Below are 7,951 nucleotides of genomic sequence, written 5' to 3'. Positions count from 1 at the left end.
CTATGATCTATCAGAAGCTGTGTAACAATATGATAGTTTGGGATCCTGGCTTCCCCAAACTCAGAACAATTTCCATAGGTTGTCAGCCTTCAGAACTTTGTCATTACATTTACCCAAAACAATCAACCTCTAAAAGTTCATTGTAATTTTTCTCCTTGGGCAGGCTCTGCCCAAACTTTGGGATAGGCTCTAATGGTTACTTAGGCTCATTTATTTGTGAATTTTTGATCACAAAACAGGTTATTAGACTTTTTTTGGTTTAAGTACCTTTTGTTTAACATGGATTCGGACAGGCCAAGAAGACAATGTGTATTCACAGAGGCATAAACAGAACTTCAATCCCTTATAATTTTCCACAGGTGCCAAGATCTCGTCTTGGACTACTGACATGCAGAGATATGCAGTATGTATGCAAACATCTCTATATACAACCACATAAAAATAAACCTGTCTTCTATTATGCACCCACCCTCCCACCCCCATCAAGCGTCTAGTTTTCATCTGGATCCTAGTTTCACCTTAACTGATTCATATTAAGTGACCAGATTAAGTATCTCTACTCCTTAAAGACCATAAAGTATACAGGTTCAAACGGAGCTGTGGTCCTGAAGTCAGGGGCGGAATCCCTATTCTACCACTCACCACTGTGGTTCAGTTCTGTGCCCCTCTTGCGTCTCAGTTTTTTTCCTTTGTAAATAAGGACAATAGGATTTAACTTATGAGATTTTTCTGAGGCTTACACTAGTTAATATGCATAAAGTGCTTAATACAGTAAAGAATCTTTTCTTTGCCTTTTAAAAAAGAGCTAGCTGGTGGTATACATCTAAGGATGCTGACTCCCGAGTGTGAAACTATGGAGCAGGTGCTTCTGGCTTCCTCTAGTCGTGGCCTAAGATTGTGTCCAGGTGTCATAGAGCATAGCAGGCTATCCATAAATCTTCTGTTCATTTGACCTTCTTTTATTGCCTATGTTGGCTCCCCACTCCCCAGGTGTTTTGGCTCCACAAAGTAATAATTAGTTAATGTTGACTGATTCATTATACTAGAAATTAAAAAAGAGATAGTAATAATTAACCATTATAGAAACTTTTAAGGTAAAACTGCAGCCTGTTAGGTGGTCCCTGAATATCCTCATTTGCTGCTATCTACAGTCTTTCTTTGAAGAACTTGCTCTGACAAACAGAATACAGGGCTACAAATGACTGTGACTCTTGTCTTGCTAGCAGATTTGCTCATCTTGTTGATTTTAATTAAGCAAGTTCCAAGGTATAGGAGCCAGCATGGTAAAAACAGAGGGGGGCTCTGGCGACAGTGATTGAAAGTGAACTTCAAAAGATGAACTCATTGTGAGCAAACTTTCAGATGACTCTAATAGTTCACAGAATATCTCACAGAAATTATGGAGTAGATGCAGTAAGCATCACAGATTTATTGCAACCAAAAAAAGATACAAATGAAGAAACATAATATAAGAGGGCTTCAAAGACGGTGGGAATTTTTCATTATCTTTTAATTTTATTTTTCCATAAACTTTTTGAAGTCCCTTCATATAGAATAGGGTCTTGGAGGAGGGGTCACAGCATGAAAGTTCTAGTTCCAAGGAAGGGTGGTTGTACATGGTCACGTACCAGAAAGTTCTTTGATCCTCCAATGCCTTTATAGGTCTTATCACGTAACCACGATAGAGGACAGCATACCTCCCAAGACTTCAGGTGATTCCTCTTGGCCTGGACAGCTCTTGCACACACTAACCTCAGCTCAGAGAGGACAAATGGCTTTGTACCAGGTGATTCTACCCTTACAACCTGTGCTTGAATCCTTATCAAGTATACTTCTCTGAAGAGCCTGCAAAATGTGGAGTCCCAGACTGTCACTGAAGATTTCCTTTACACATTGTCTGATGTGGGGGAGAAATTAATACTCATGGACCACATAGTCATTGCCAGGGTCTTTGCAGAGATGATCATATTCAGTAATCCTAACTTAATAAGATGGACATTATTATTATGGAAAACATTTAATACAGACAAAACTATTCAATGTACAGATTTTCCCAGAGTGAATTTTCCAGACACTGACCCGTCAGGATACTCTGTGAAACAAGGATTTCAATATATTTGGAAATGATATCTAAACAGCTCAATGTATTTTTGGCTAAGACAGTATTCTTCTCTCATGAAGATTCACTATACATATGAATCCTTAAAGGCTCAAATGAGTGACAGCAAAACAAAACAAAACAAAACAAAAAACATGCTTAATGTTTTGTAATACTACAAGTCCTAATTTTATTAGACTACTAAAACTCTTATTTGTCTAAGGATAATTTATATCCCAATGAATATCACGCAAAGTGCAGTTTTGGAAATAATGGCTTACAGAATATTTTCACACTTGTAATTTTTAACAGAGACTCATAAAATCTTTACAAGCGCAGAATAAAATTTCCCATTTGACAAATGAGAAAATGAGCTGTGCGTGTGGTAAGTAAAGGGATGAACTCTGGGTAGAGTTCAACAAAGGAAATTGAGTTGGGAACTGACAATAGATAAACTGGAATCCAGGCTCCTGGTGATATAGCCTCTCATTTCATCCCAAACATTCACAATGACACAGACTCTGAGTACAAACTAAAAGGGGCCTGACTTAAGCAAAGAAGGTGCTTCAAAAAGAGGCACTGAAAATATGGGCAAGGTTTCCAGGACCTTTATTTATAGCACTAAATTATTGAAATTTTTTTCAGTCCTGGAATTTGGGGCCAGATTCTGTGTTTTATTTTCCCTTTTAGTGGCAAACATGTACTCACCCTCCAAGATTTCACCCTAAAAACTTTTCATAATTTCCTCAAGGAGATTTAGTGGCTCTTTTATCATATCTGCAATATTTGATGGGGTTCACTACTCTCTCCCTCTTATTCACTTACCTCTTTATTTTATTTAATGTTTCCTCTTTTGACTGCTGTGACATTTCTCCACCATGTCATCTTCTCTTCCAAATGTTCAGGTCATGCCTCACCCTCACCCTCGTCCTCCCTTGCTGAATCCCTGAGATATGTCCTGTACTCAAACATATGCTCTCCTGTTGCCTGTCTTCTCCCAGGTCAGCGCAATCTCTCTGGGTGATCATGTCCCTCAAAGAGCTGCCACTTACATCTGCATTTTGACAATTTTCCAAATCCAATCCTTTTCCCCAGACATCCTTCTTGGGCTTCAGGCACAACTCCTTATCTGATACCTCAAACCAAACTCACTGCTATCAAGTTGATTTGGACCCATAGCTCTTCCAGATAGAGTTTGTGAGACTGAGTCTTTACAGGAGCCGAAACCTTCATCTCTCTCCTGGGGAGTGACTGGTGGATTTCAATCGTTGACCTTGTGGTATGAAGCCCAAAATGTAACCCACAGCAGCCCTATCAGGGCTCTTTTCTAATCTGATAGCCATGGTTAAATTTTCTACCAGCACTTCAACTTGAGGCTGAACTAACCACTTTTCCACACTGCTGTTAATCCTTCCCTGTGCTTTCTAAGTGGGGTGACATCACCTCATCCCGAGTCATCCTGATCTCTGACTGCTTCAAGCTTAAACAGTTCCACACCCAGACTATCCCTGGACTTGGTCTTCTTCTTCCACATTTACCATCATTCTCATTGGTTGTGAGACTGTTTACCTGCTCATTTTTCTTCCTTCTCATCATCGCCCATCTAATCCAGCCTCCAACAGCTTCCTTCCAGGGGGGTTCTTTCAACCTTCAAATCTGACCTCCCAGCCTCTGTGTGACACTGCTGGAGGGCCTTCTCCAGAATTCAGTCATTTTTCTTCCACAAGATATATATATATACTTTGTATATATGTATGTGTGTGTGTGTATATATATATATACATACATACACACATACATGTATAAGGGACTCCTGACATCATCTCATGTCAGTTCCTTCCACCTTCATCTGACAGGCCATCCTGTCATATGCCTAGTGGACCAAGCACTTGGCACTCCTTTAAAAATGTCTCCCTAGCTTTAACTTGAACACTCCTGATACTTTTGTCCAGTGACACATAATTATTTTATCAAAATTCTGCTTGAAAATTGACATAGAAAACATCGAGGTGTGCAGTACAATTTGCATATGGTGTAAAATTTACAGTTTATATAAAATTTGTGATATGTATAAAATGCAGTTTGTCTTAAAAAGAAGAACACAGCGTCAAGATTGGAAGACGCTCTATTAACCACCACCAATATTCAAATGATACACGCTTGCTTGCTGAAAATAGGGAAGAGTTAAAGCACTTGCTGATGAAGTTCAAGGACTGCAGCCTTCGGTATGGATTATAATTCAATGTAAAGAAAACCAAAATCTTCTCAACTTGACCAGTAGATAATTTCATGATAAACAGAGAAAAGATTCAAGTTGTAAAGGATTTCATCTTGCTTAGATCCACAATCATTGCTCATGGCAAGGATGTTACTTTGAGGACTAAGATGCACCTGAACCAAGCCACGGTTGCCTCATATGCATGTGAAGGTTGGTCTTTGAATAAGGAAGACTGAAAGAGAAGCAATGCATTTGAATGATGGTGTTGTTGAAGACTATTGACAGCATCATGGACTGCCAAGAGAACAAACAAAACTGGAAGAGGTACAGTCAGAATGCTCCCTAGAGGCCAGACGACAAGGCTTTGTTTCACTTACTTTGGAGGTGTTGATGGGAAAGGTCAATCCCTGTATAAAGATTTCGTGCTTGGTAAAATGGAGGGACGGGGGAAAAGAGGATGACCCTGGACAAGATGGATGGGCACAGTGGCTACACCAATAAGCTCAAACATAACAACAACTGTGAAGATGGCCCAGGACCAGACAATGGTTCATTCTGTTGTGTAGAACTATGAGTCGCCATGAGTCAGAACTAACTCTCTATATCTAACAACAATAGCATAAAATTAAAAAAAAGATATTTCTATCTTTTGATCCCATAGATCTACTTATGAGAATTCAAGTTAGGAAATACTCTAATATATGAAACATGCTTTAGGGTCAGAAATGTCCATCAAAGTGTAATATAAAATAAAGAATATTCTCCAAAATTAGGTAATGGTCAAGTTAATTATGTAATATTTGCTTGAAGGAATACATAGAAGTCATTCACAGAAAACTGATGTAGTGACTTTGTATTTTCCACAAAGTGATGTAAACAAAAAGGACCCAAATTGTTACATATTGCATTATTGTGACAGCTAAATATGTGAGAACAAGACAAAGAAAAAGTAGTCAAAAGAACACTGTTATTGCATTTTCTAATATAGACAAATTTGTAACTTATTTTGCTTTCATATAGAAAAGGAAATAATTTCCTTTAATGTTACTCTTAGTTTTTTGAACAAAGAAACAAAGACTAACTCAATGAACCTGTAATTTAGCAATGTTCAAACTACACAATAGTAATAGCAAACTTCCAAAACACCCAGAAAGCTTCCTTTGCTTCCCTGGCCTTTCCAATGTTAAGCCCTACTACCTGTTATTCCAACACAGACTGCTTGCCTTGGGTTTTCATGGCTCAGTTTCTTTATGTATAAAATACACATCATAACAGTAATATTCATTTTCTAGATTTGTAAGGACTAAGTGAGTCAATTAAGAAAAAAACATACAAATAGAATATGCAGCAGAGTAGTCTTTGCCAAGGAGTACTTCCCAATCATTATTAGCTGCTATTATTATTATTTTATATTTCTCATTGATTAAAGAGGCTGACTGGAAGAGTGATTTATGAGCTGGCCTGCTAGCCACAAGATCAGCAGTTTGAACCCAACTCCTTGGTTGATAAATGTAGAAAGATGAGGCTTTCTACCTACATGGTATTTGGCCTATTGAGGAGCCATGTTACAGGGAGCTACTCATTAAGCTGGCGACTTCAAGGTCAGTGGTTCAAAATCACCAGGTGTTCTGCTGTGGGAGGAAGATGACATTGCTTTCAAAAAGAGTAAAAGCCTCAGAATGTCAAAGGAGAAGTTCTACTGTACTTTGTCCTCTAGGGTCAGGACAACTTGCGATCACCTCGGTGGCCATGAGCTTGGTTTGGTTTCTACAACTTGTACCTCTGTCAATTTCTTGAGGGTCAAAATATATCTTATTTGTATTGATCACCTTAGCTACTTATCAAAGAGTGTCTTCAAGAGACATTGCTGCTGAATCCTGTCTCATTGAATTAAGCACCATGGAGGTGAGGGGCTTGGGGCACACAAACAAACAAACAAAAACTAAGGCTATTTAAAAACCACATGGTGACTTTAGAGCTCTGCCGAGGAAGGCTGGGGCCAGAGTTAAGATTCTGCAAATTGGAAGCCTTTGGCAATAGAGAAGCAGTGCAGAGGCAGAATTCTAGCACTGCAACTTGAATTATGACCTGTCAGTCTTTCCTAGTCCTGGTTGAGAAACCAAGAGTTTTGGCTGTGACATCTGAGATGTGACCCTGACTCCGAAGAACAAAGGGCAAGTTACAGTTCTTTTGTGAGAAACACTTTAATAGAAGGGACTGATTCTTCAAAATCTGGGAGGTTGGATTGCTGATTTGATGTCTAACATGAAGTTCAATTGTGTCCTTTTTAAAGGATGCCCATCCCATCCTAAGGGTCACCTCTTTCTCCAGACATTCTCTAGGGGATCATTTTGATAACTGAAGTCATTTTGGACTATCTTACTCCCTCTCCCTAGGTCTCCAACACAAACTTCATGAGCTAAGGAAACAGGTTCTGTGAACTCAACTTCAAAGCCTGGCGATGTGGGCTCCTTACAGAAATGCTGGACACAATGGGCTGGAACCTGGTTTGGGTAGGGGCTGCCCAGGGGCACTCCTTAACCAGCAACTATTATGTTCAAAGTCATTGCTGCAGCCACAGCTGAACAATGCAGTTGGCAATACAGGGAGGTCTTCTTTCAAAGCAAAGTTGTTCTTGCTGGCGGGGTGAGGTTGAAGGCCTAGGTATTTTCAAAGTCATTGAGTGACATTAGATAAAAAAAACAAAATAATAAAATATTTTGTTCCCTTTAAAATAAATGTAGTATACCACATTAAAGGAAAAGATTACATAAAAGAAAGAAAGAAAGAAAGAAAAGTCTTCCGGTAACCCTATCTCCCTAATCCTAATGATTCTATTTCTAGCCTTTCTGTTTTCTTTTTAAGTAGTATTTGAAAACAGTCTTTAAAAGCTTTGTCTCTCTGTTGCTTGCTTTATTTGGCATTATAAAGGGCATGAGATTGCTATACTAGCTTTTCATTTTTGTATCAATGAAACTGTTAAAATAAATTTGAGTATGATCTGCTATTATAAATTATATTGTAATGATCTATGATAAATAACAGAGTAATGATTTTCCATGGAAAATGTAATATGTTTTATTGGATCAAAATTTATATTTTGGGGGTTGTTTTATATTTGAAAATGCTGTCATATTTTTCCTTTTCAAAATGAATACTCTAAATTCATTGCCTGAAGATATGTGTGAGACATTTTAAAATTAGAGATATTTTCTTCAAAATATTTTATTATGAATATTTCCAAAACATTCAGCAAAGGTCAAAGAATTTTATAATAGGTAGCCTGAGTCAGGGTGACTTTTAAGCACAAATAAATGTCTTTGAAAATGCTGAACCTGTGATATGTTGGCACAAAACTTACAACAACTAGAGCAGAGTCAACAGAACAATCCTACTAATAGCTAAAGGAAAGAAATAATAAAGATCAGAGCTGCGCTATAGGAGAGGGAAAACAAGAAAACTATGGAAACATTAATGTACCTAAAAGTTGGTTCTTTGAAAGGATTAACAGAATTGATAGACTGCTAGCAAACCTAGCCAAAGAAAGGAAGGAACAAATTTCCATAGCAAGGATGAGGGATTAAATAGGGGACATTACAATGAGCCCTGATGAAATCAAAAGGATAATTACATAG

Source organism: Echinops telfairi, unplaced genomic scaffold, assembly GCF_000313985.2.
Source record: "Echinops telfairi isolate 266 unplaced genomic scaffold, ASM31398v2 ScPeMD7_5592;HRSCAF=6446, whole genome shotgun sequence".
Taxonomy (NCBI): Eukaryota; Metazoa; Chordata; class Mammalia; order Afrosoricida; family Tenrecidae; genus Echinops; species Echinops telfairi.
This window is presented reverse-complemented; position numbering follows the sequence as displayed.